The sequence below is a fragment of the Medicago sativa genome, chromosome 4, assembly GCF_051527215.1.
Source record: "Medicago sativa cultivar Bolivia chromosome 4, Bolivia_mono, whole genome shotgun sequence".
Classification (NCBI taxonomy): Eukaryota; Viridiplantae; Streptophyta; class Magnoliopsida; order Fabales; family Fabaceae; genus Medicago; species Medicago sativa.
Genome location: NC_140752.1, coordinates 65,280,124 through 65,289,095, shown reverse-complemented (window position 1 = coordinate 65,289,095; position 8,972 = coordinate 65,280,124). Strand labels below are relative to the sequence as shown.

General features: G+C 30.5%; 1 long non-coding RNA gene across 3 annotated transcripts; it reads left to right on the top strand.

The window, feature by feature from the left end:
• The first annotated feature begins 4,015 nt into the window (after positions 1 to 4,015).
• LOC146930790 (uncharacterized) lies at positions 4,016 to 7,678 on the top strand. 3 transcript variants are annotated; one of them, XR_015006476.1, is made up of 5 exons: positions 4,016 to 4,680; positions 4,964 to 5,082; positions 6,207 to 6,265; positions 7,060 to 7,244; positions 7,343 to 7,678. It is a non-coding gene; the product is annotated as an uncharacterized LOC146930790 (long non-coding RNA). The 3 variants fall into 3 exon arrangements; XR_015006475.1 differs by having other exon boundaries at positions 6,207 to 7,244; XR_015006477.1 differs by lacking the exons at positions 4,016 to 4,680; positions 4,964 to 5,082 and adding an exon at positions 5,089 to 5,886.
• Positions 7,679 to 8,972: the final 1,294 nt, after the last annotated feature.

Below are 8,972 nucleotides of genomic sequence, written 5' to 3'. Positions count from 1 at the left end.
GTGTTGAGTAACTCCAGAGAGTGTAGGAAAAATACATCGGGCGGATACCATCTTTATAACTTCTAGATGTTGTGAAATAACAACATTTGAATAGGAGTGGGTCTCACGGGAAACACTATATTGTATCTCTTGCCTTTTTAACGTAATTAATAATTATAATATGTAAATAAAAAATATTATATATAATTTATCCAAGTGATTGAGGCAAAGTGGTTAACAAACTTCATCTAAAGACAACTTGTTTGTATCTCTTGCCTTTTTAACGTAATTAATAATTATAATATGTAAATAAAAAATATTATATATAATTTATCCAAGTGATTGAGGCAAAGTGGTTAACAAACTTCATCTAAAGACAACTTGTTTGAAAGAATGCAAGTTCGATTCTTGAAGAAACGATTCTTGGTCAGACTCTATTTACCTTTCAAACAAACTTCAAATAGTAGAGTCTCATTCCTCTAAGAACCAGAGGATTAACACTAAAAAAAATTATCGAAATTTTTTCTTCTTATTTTACCATTTTTACCCAATTAAATTACTAATATCTAAAAATACACACATACCTTTTTTGAAATTATAAATTTAATCGTTGGTATGGAAGATGAAATTTGAAATAGAAATATCACCAACAATAGACACTTGGTGATTATAGTATCTTGAGAAGAAGATTTAAATGGAATCAAAGAAAAATATATGGGAAAAAAAGTAATTCCCAATATGTAAAGGAACATCCGTATTTTATTATAAGTAACTTTGCAAAAAATATTTGTTTTATTATTGGGTTAAATATTGTTTTTCCCCTTCCATTTGGGCAAGTCAAACATCCATGAAGTGGTGAATTGGTATAAATGTAATAATCCTAAATGGAGGTATATTTATGTTTTCAAAATTAAAGTAGTTTTTCTACCAAGATTTTTAATTAGGCAGTTATTTTAACTCTGTTGTTTTTCTTGAATTTTGGGCTAATTCCCCTAAAATATTGTTTTTCTTTATTTTTAATCAATATATGTATTAATGTTCTCCAATGATGTGCCAACCTAATTGAGATGTCATTTTGTCACAAAATTGTGTCTTATTAATTAATATAAAAATTAAGGGAAAATGGATAAGGGAACAAGTTTTGTCGATAAAAATTTATGTTCCAACATTTTCCAAGTTTTGGCATTATTAGTAAATTGATATAACTTTTTCTTAAAATTGTGTCATAGCATAAAAATTAACATAGTAACATTTACCATTAAAAAAAAAAAATTACACTTGGGCTTATGTTGGTGAGTGTTTTTCTACAAATAACAAGGGAAAACGAAACGGAGGTATAAAATAATATAGGGTCTTTTTGGTAAACACAAGAAGGTAGCTTATAACTGATATAGTTTCGTTAAAGTGAACTATATAATTTATAGCTTATAAGCTCAAATGAGTAAAAAAGAAAAAACTATTTAGTTATTTTCTTACAGACTTATAACTTATTATTACTAAATAATTCTTATGTATAATGTATTTTTTACAAGGTGAGGTTTAAAATGTGAATAATCCAAAATTACAAGAGTGAAATTTGTGGTTTTTTTTTTAAACACGGCAATTTTTCAAATCTCATCCAAATTACAACGACCATTTAAGCTATTAACCCACAAAAATAATATAATTTCATTGAGTATATCACTAAGATTAGAGCATCAAGCACACTTTTGTTAAGGGTGACAATTGAGTTCCCTAATTCATTATATTCATCCAACTAAAAACTATCAAAATCATCAACCAATCAATAAAATTGTTAACGGATTGAATTTAATGTATCTCTTTTTTAATTTAATTTTTTTTATAAAACTAATGGATCATATTTATATAACTTTTTATACCGGTAAATAACATTTATATATTTTACCAAAATTTTTTTTATATATACTATATCATAATTATACAAAAATCAACACAAAAGTTAACTTCGGAATGACTACCATTTTGTGAGTCATTTTCTTAGATTAGAAAATAAAAAATGCTTGACAAAAAAAAAAGGGTTAATTATGTTTTTGGTCCCTACAAAATTGCGACCTTGTAAGTTTAGTCCTTACTTAATTTTAATAGCATTTTTAATCCCTACAAAAATTAACAGATTACTTAATTTTAATAGCATTTTTTAATAAAATATTATTTTTGTTCTCTTATTTTTTATTATTATTATTATTATTATTATTATTATTATTATTATTATTATTATTATTATTACAACTGATTTTTTTTTTATATTTTTGTCAAAAAAATAATAATGTTTTATAAATATATTGGTCAAACATAGATAGATATCATTAATTCGGTCTAATAATAATAATAATAATTTTATTACTGAATCAAAAAATGCCACATTCTCTTGACCAAAAAAAGAAAAAAATAATGCCACATTATTAATAATTAAATTTCTTTGACCTATTAACTATATGTAAAATAAATCCATTTTTTCTATTTTTATTTACTACTAAAAATTATCAAAGCTATTAAAAAAATTCATTTTTATTTAATGCTTTTCCATGTAAAAATATTATCAAAACTATTAAAAAGAATTTATAATAATAAATACAAGAGTCTCCCCAAAAAATCACAATAATAATAATAATAATAATAATAATAATAATAATAATAATAATAATAATAAATAAGAGAACAAAAATAATATTTTATTAAAAAATTCGAAGAACCACCATCGGACCGTGTTCATAAAGGGTTAACAAATACTTAAACACTATATATATAGACTTAGTTGTGTGTCACACCAACATACAAAACTAATCTAAGGTTCTCTTATTCATTATTATCATCACTAAAATGAAATCCCCAGCATCATCATCCTTGTTGTTCATCCTAATTTGCTTATGCTTCATATTTTATGCTCCTGTTCCAGCACTATGTGGAAACTTGTATGAAACATTGTGCAATGAGGCCAAAGAGGATGCCAATAGATGTTTGAATCTTTTGAAAGATTATTCAAACATCACCTCAGCAGCAAATTATCTTGATCTATCCAGATCTATCTTGCAGGTGGCACTAGATAAGTCGACACAGGCTGAATGGTATATAAATGGCAAAGTAATGAAGGAAAATGCAAGTGGAGCTGCTAAACAGTGTGGAACTGAATGCTACGGTGTCCTCACTTCTATGTCATTGCAAAGTGCATTGGATGACTTGGTTGAGGATCCTCATAATCTAAGCTATGATCTAAGAAGGGCTGGTTCTGGACCTCCAAAATGTGAGGATGCTCTTGAAGCAGCAAACATAACCAATCCAGTAATCCATTCTATGAACATTGAGATGTCATTGTTTTGTAAAATTGGTTTTTTAGCTACAAATCATCTAGTGGTTGAAAAGAACCATAGGAAATTGTTGGCCAATTAATTTAGGATTTATATAAGCCAACCAAAAATAACCACATAGCATGTTTTCGCTATGTTATTAATCAACAAAATACTTCGATATTTCATCTAATTAATAAGATTCACTAGTACAAAATTGACATAAGAATTATTTATACGATACCTATTTTATTAAAAAGAGGTGTGAAATTGAGTTAAGGTGGCAATTTTGTAAATATATTAAAAATTTCATATTTAGTCTTAACCTTCTAAACCTGATTTTAAGAATAAACGGTTGTTATATATGAAAAAAAAGAAGGTGGCAAACTTGTAAATATTATTTTTATACCTTATTTTAAGAAAAAAAAAGGTGTAAAATAAATAAGGGTGGCTAACTTGTAAATATCATTGTAAATCTGATTTTAAGAAAAAGGGTTTGATATCTTTTTTTTGTTAAAAGAAATCAAATTAATTGATTAAAATTAACATCAGAGAGAATCGAACCAAAGACCTTAGCATAAATACACTTTAATATTATAAGTCAACACCGCCAAATATACCCATTAAAACTCTCCCACTCACTATTTTCCCATTCAACTAAAAATCTAAAATCACTCTCACCATATAACAAATAATTATATAATTTAAAATCAAACAATCAAACCCACTCAAATCTCACCAAAATTCATTTATTCAATCGATCAAACCCTCATCTGACTGGAAAACTCTCAACCAACAACTTCTCTCTACAACATCATCACCGCACTTTCTATTATTGTGAAACTTCAATCGATCTCCAGTTTTGCCTCTCCGGTTCCACTTTCCCCTTCCTCAATCACCTTCAATTGAACTCTGTTGTTCATCAATCGAACTCTCCCGCTCTTCGGTTTCGCAATTGCTAATAAGTTTCACAATCGTTCTACAGATTTGAAACCGAACTCTCCCATCGTCATTATGGTATTCAGTTCCTTAGTCGATCAGAGTGAAGCTATTCAATCCATTTATTTAGTAGTACTGTTATTTCAATCATTGATCAAGTTTCACATCAAACGATTTTGATTAATTTGGGACCCGGAAATTGTTGTTTGTGGAGGTTTAGCGAGGGGTTGGTTTTTATGGTGTTGGAGGGTTTTTTTTGGCTAATGCTGCGATAGCAGGTTCAAATTCTAATTTGTGGTCTTTGGTTCGGGTTGTATTGCCTGGAGTTTGTTCCTGCTCTACTGTTTTTCGGTTGGGGCCAACTATTTGGGGGAGATTAGATAACATGTTTGTTTGGGTGTTAATGCATGCTGCTTGCACAACATCCATTCAGATGCATATCTTTGACAAATACCTGGTAAGGCTGAAGCAAAAATTAGAAGGATTTAATATCTTTCTTATCCTTATAACTATGTTTTTTTTAACTCTGTTTAAACTTTAAATTTTATTCATTTAAAGAGACTAATTGTATAAAAATACCATTATCTTGATCCTTTTATGATCCAAGTGTTTAGTATATCACTAATATTGAAGGCATGCCTTAGTTTTTCTGCCTTGTTTTTTTACCTCATTTACAATGTTATTTAGAGAACATGATACATAGAGAAAGATCCTCATAAATTGGTCATTTGTTTGTTCAGGTAGAGATAAAGGCTGCATATTAGTATTTCTTATATGTTCTTGTGCGTACCCATCAAGCTGTGTCGCTTCTCTACTCGGAGACTGGCACAGAATAAATGTGGCTCTTCCTCGTGCTAAGGTAATTAAACTCTTTCTACTTTTTACTAAGATAACTTCCACTACTTTAGGAACAAGCACTGCCTTTAATAATAGTTTGGTACATATATTCACTTTGCTTTCTTTGCATTAACATTTTTAGAAGCTCGGTCCCTCTCAAAAGAAGCACTGTCATCTAGCATTTACATACAAGTCTATGAATTTAGGCTGTTTACTAAAAGTTAGGAGCTAAATATAGATAAGTTCTCATAAACAAAGTTACCAAACTGGTTTTGTGCTTTGACAATAATTAACCGGTAACCATTATTAGAAATAAAATTTAAGTGAAGTGGTTTATGAAGATTATTTTGAATTTAAGTAGAACTTTTTATTTTACAATATTTTTAGGCTGTGTGTCAACATTATATTATTTTTTTATTTCTCCAAAAAAAACATTATATTTTTTTAATTTGCTAATTGCATAATTAGGTTGTGTTTAGTGCCTTTCTTTCTTTCTTTTTTTTTTTTGAAAGAATTTTGTGCCTTTCTTTGTTACTACGAGGTGTGTACGTCATTAATTGAAAGAGTAGGAAAATGTGGAAACTCCAGATGGAGCTCGATCAAGTGACATTTAAGTCACCCACTACCGGTATATTTTGCACGATATTCCAACAAGAGAAGTTTGGGAAACAGAGTCTTTACAAAACTTTCTCAGTTTGATTAATGAGATTTACTGCCATGTTTACGTAGGAACATAACGATCTAATAATGATGCATAGCTTATGGTCGTAATAAACTGTCAGAGAAATGGGCAAAAGCAATTATCAGTTAACAAGAAAAAGTAAAGGTAAATGACAAAGAGTTATGTTTAGAGTTACTATCATTTTTTTTGAAATTCTTAGGAACTCATTAAGAGTATCGACACTAGATTTGTTTTGCATTTGATGAAGAGTGAACAGAACCCGTCTTTTCCCCCTCTAAAAAAAGTCACATCTTTCCCTTGAAGCACATGTGTTGATTCAATCCCTGAATTAAATAAGATGGTTTATGCAGTGTAGGAGTTTGCTTCGGTTACATTATTCAGCCTCCATTTTTATTAGTTAAGACTGAATAGTTGTACACATTTTTGAGTTTTGAAATACTATGAAGGTATGTTGTATGTTTCAGGAGTATTATGAAGAGATGACACATAAAAAAACCCTTAAATGATTTTCAGGATGCTGAAGGTATGTTGTATGTTTACTTATACTTCATAGTATAAGTAGACTTTTTTCTATCCATAGAGAACATGAGTGTGGGTTGTTTATTTATTTCTTTTAATAGTTGAAAGAAGTATTAGGTGGTAGTTAGTGATTATTGATTTTGAGTTTTTTGGGTAAGAGTAGTAGTTTTTTGGGTAAGAGTTAGTTGAAAGAGTAGTACTATGTGCTTAGAGATGTTTTTGACTCTTTGTGCCTTAATATTATTTTGGATAAGTTTGTCTCGAGTCTTGATTTGTTTATCTTGCTCGATTGTAATATGATGTTGTGTTGTATTCCTGCAATGGTTCTGGTTTCCAATGGCATCCTGCCCTCTTCCTGCTTTGGTTCTGGTTTCCAATGGGATCCTGCTCTCTTTTAAGTGACCATACGATTGGTATCCTAACCTAGTCAAGCGATTTGTAAGCAAAATTTCGGTCTTTATTTAATTTTGATGGTTCTAGCTGTGCTTGTTTGTGCTTTAGATTGGATCTGGGCCATTGATATTTTCTATGTGTAGCTGTTTTTTTGTAGCAAGTTTTAAGACTTTTTTTTTGCAGTGTTTCAATGTTGTCTGGGGGTGTATCTTAATGTTATTGGTTTCTTGTATTTGGTTGACATGGCTATTGACATTGCTTTGACTGGTTGTTTGTAGTTCTTTGTATAAGAGAACCTTTAGTTTTAATCTAGTTATTTGAAGTGTAAGGCTTCTTTTATAGTTTTTGTTAGACTTGTATTTGGTTTAGTTAAGCTTTCTGATTTATTTCTTCTTTGGTTCCTAGTTCCTACTAGTGCAGGTCTCTTGCTTCTTGATCATCAATCACCTTCTATTTTGGTTCCTGCTAGCACAGGTTCCTGAATCAATTGGAATGTTTATATTCTGAGGTGTTTTTGTGATGCTTACAAGGATTATAATCATGCTGGAAATTATCACACTTTTCTCATTGGTCAGTTTGTTAAGTTTGAGGTAAGTAAAATAATATAGAGATTTATTTGAATCAATATCATTCCATATTTTTGATTGTGAGGTGCATTGTGTTTTGTTTGAAATTGTGTTTGGTTTAGTTAAGCCTCGAGTATGAAGTAGGTCAGTGGTGGTCGAGGCCTTTATATCATGCTTAGGAGTTGGCGGGAGGCAGCGTAATGGAGGTTTTGGTTGTGAGGTGAGGCACGGGGGCGTGCCAAAGGTACAAGCAAGAAGTGTTGGCCTATGGTGTCACTCGTTGTATGGGAGAAACTCTTGCAGTGTGGTTTTAGTGTCGTAGGTGCTTTTATGTTATAGGTTGTAAGTTCAGGAAAATGTCATGCCGATTTTGATTTATGATTTTGTTATGTCCGATTGTATTTTATTGTAAAATGGTTTTGAATTGTTTGCACCATTAATTTGATATCTTTGTATTATTTTTGGCCATAAATTGATTAAATATTTATTTATTAATTAACCAAAATAATGACAATTATGGCAGATGAGACAGCCATAAAGCACTTATTTTTTTAAGGCTAAACTGTACTTTTTGCCCCTTAAGTTTCAAAATGTTGCAATTTTGGCCCCCTATTAAAAAAAATGGCAAAAGTGACCCCCCATGTTTAGGGAAATATGCTCTTTTGACCCTCTAACATAAGGGAAATATGCTTTTTGACCCCTTATCTTTAGAAAAAGTTGCAATTATGGCGCCTTTTTTGGGACACGTGGCCTCTTCTCAGCAATTTTTGTACGAAGGGGGCCAAAAATGCTATTTTTTTTTAATAGGGGTCCAAAATTGCAACATTTCAAAACTTAGGGGGCAAAAAGTGTGTTTTAGCCGTTTTTTAAATATAATCCTTTTATAACACCGGTTTTTTATTAAAAAATGGGTGTTATATATGCGGTTGCACACCCCTTTTAATAGAAAAGAGGGGTTACAAATACACATATCACACCTGATTATATAGTAAAAACAGGTCTAATATATAATTTTTATACCGGATAAAAAACAGGTGTGGTATGTCAAACTTACAACACCCGATGATATGACCCCTGTCAAAAACAGGTCTTAAAACTCTAAAAATCAGGTTTTGAATCCCTGTTTTGCACTAGTGATTGTGAAAGTTTGATAATCAACACTTACATGTGTATCTCCTTCTCAAACCCTATCCGTCACAAGTTTCTTCTTCTCCTTGTCAGAGGGGTGATTTAGGGTCAATTTTGACCCAAAAATCACCCCTCCGAGTTGTTTTTTCTTCTATCGTAATTGAATAAGAGATTTCACATATTTTCTGTTCTTTTGTTTGTTTTTGTGATTTCGTCGTCTCTGAACGACTTTGTTTGTTTTGATTTCCTGTCTTTGTGCAGTGTGTTTGATTTCCTGTTTTAGTGTGGTGTTTATTTGATTCAGGTTGAAAGATTAGCTTTGAGCAAGTGCAGATCCGATCAATGACAATGGCTTTGGCGTCGTTAACGTTGCAGATCCGGAGACATGAGTATTCCGGAGACTTGAATATAGTCATATTAGTCATATTTGTAGGCATATGTATTTTTCCGTTTTATGCTATTAACACAGAAATTGTGAGTTTGTTCACAGATTCATCCTTTTTATTTTTAGCGAAGTTGGATTTGTATTGTATCGATGTACTCTATCAATTTAAAGGAATGAATATCGTTTATTTTTATAAAAAAAAAAAAAAAACACTTACATGTGTAAGTCCCAATATTTTT